The 2,121-nt window shown below is 48.4% G+C and overlaps 1 protein-coding gene across 1 annotated transcript in view; it reads right to left on the minus strand.

Moving 5' to 3' along the window:
- The window catches only part of SH3RF2 (SH3 domain containing ring finger 2), a gene marked incomplete at both ends in the record, with an annotated part of 17,991 nt that overhangs the window by 1,967 nt on the left and 13,903 nt on the right, over nt 1-2,121 (minus strand). The window lies entirely within an intron of this gene.

Raw genomic sequence — 2,121 nt, forward strand, 5'->3', positions numbered from 1 at the left:
GGGGCGAGGAGGGTGACCGTGTTGGGTGACACAGGACATCTGCCACCAGCACGTGCTGCTGGGCAGCAGAAATCACCCCCCCGAGTAAAAACCTCCCCTGGGAGCCCCTGGGGAACACCTCCCGTGACGGGGCCTTCATGGAGCCCGGGCTGTTCCCTGCCCCCTTCCCATGGTTTCTTTGCCAAATGTAGGAGCTGCCAGCAGGAGCCCTGCTCCGGAGCCCCCCTGCCAGCCCTCGCGTCCCGTGCTGTTTGTTGTTCCTATTTGGCTGCTCCATCCCATAACTGCTTTCCCATCTGCAGCGCGGGAAGTCACACACTTTATTTCTTCTGCAGTTTCTTGCTGTTCACAGGATTGATTTTTTTTTTTTTTTTTTTTTTAAACAGAGCCACCACAGGGGAATGAGTCCTTTACAGTAAAACAACTCTTAAGATAAATCCAATTTCGAGTCTAAAAACACTGACAATGGCCCTTGCAAACGTGCCTCCCCCCTGCCAGCGGCACTGCCTGCCTCCAGCAGCAGCTCCACCTGGAAGCATGGGAGAATACACCACTTAGTTGCCCAAATACACTTAGAAATGTATTCAAAAGCAGCATGTATGGGCTGAAGATAAACCTTGCCAGCCTTGTCGGAAAGAATAAAACCAACTGAGCTCTGCATAAGCCTTTGCAAAGAGTTTTTCTATGCTGAGTCAAAAAACTCTAAAATTACCAAAATAACCACAGCTGGGGAAAGCCGGTGGTGTGGGACCCCGGGCTCCTCTCCAGCCTCGTGGGAGGTGTTCACTAAGGCTCCCTCTCCCTGCCCTCCGTCCTTGGGAGGGGCATCTCCTACAGCCCCAGGCATGTGCAAGCGAGAAGCACGTATCGGATCTTTGCAGAGAAGAAGAAAAACAGAACTGATATGGAAGTTTTTTCCCTCTAGCGCCCTGCTACATCAAGGCTTTTGACTTCATAATTTCACTGGGTAACTCCTGCTTCTTTTTTTTTTTTTTTGTGAAGTATCCTTTCTCACCTTCAGGCTTTTCATGATTTTGTGTCTTGGATGTTTCCAAGCTGAAATTTTTTTTTCTCCTAAAAAAGAATTTATTCTGTTCTCTTGATCATCCTCCTGCATATTTTTCCTGATTTTACTATATTCTTTTTGAGTTACCAGAAATACACGAAGAGTTCAGGATATGAGTTCGCCAGAACTCCCCCAATGGCACAGCTGAGTTTTACTCTCTTGTTCCGACTTCCTTTCTTAATAATTCCAAATAATACTCTAAAATAACCTTTTTTTAAAAAATTTCTTCTGAGCATGGAGTTGGAGCTCTCGGAGCCATCTGTGACGATTCCAAAACCTCTCTCCAGAATGACAAAAGCTAATTTAGGGCCCAAGACTGTGTGTGTATAATTAGGGATTATTTCTCCCTGTATCTGTGTATTGACATTTTGGCTACCGTTTTAGTGCCCTGTTGCTGAGTGTTGTGGATTTCAAAGGTTGGATTTGCTGATTTAAGTGATTTTCCAAGATCACTGCAGAAGTCCATTGTAAAGACTGATAATATTGTCTTGGTACGGTTAACGTTTACCTTGCTGGAGTTCGTATTTCATTTTCTTTGTTTGCCACGTAAGGATACTTTTACATCTAATGACCTCCCTTACTCTGTTGTTTAAGTGTTTTTGGTTAACCAATGCATTTTCAGCCACGTTCCCATGTCTGTTGAGGACGCGGTCATCAGCTGCTCCCCCAGAATTGAGCCATGCCACGCTCTGGCGTGGTGCCGGTCGGTACGGGCGAGCCAGCTGGCATCGCCCCCAGCCCTGCGTTTCCACCTTTGCAGGGGATTAACCCCCCTGGGCATTTCACCCCCCTCCCCTGCCAGCCTGGAGGGTTAATCCACAGAGATTGGTGCAGGCTTTGCTACGCTCAGCCTAGTAAATCACATTTTTCTTCCTGTGCAGCCCCTTGCCCAGCAGCAGCGTAACTCTGCTCGTCCTCGGCACTGCAGCCCGGCTGTAACGAGACCCCTTGGAAAGAGCCTTCTGAAGATCCCGTTTCACAAGGGGGATGCAGCTGGGTCACAGCATGGCCACTCTCTGTCTCCAAACCTGGCATGTCAGCCAGGGATGCCTGCC

This window comes from Fulmarus glacialis, unplaced genomic scaffold (genome assembly GCF_000690835.1).
Source record: "Fulmarus glacialis isolate BGI_N327 unplaced genomic scaffold, ASM69083v1 scaffold33916, whole genome shotgun sequence".
Lineage (NCBI taxonomy): Eukaryota > Metazoa > Chordata > Aves > Procellariiformes > Procellariidae > Fulmarus > Fulmarus glacialis.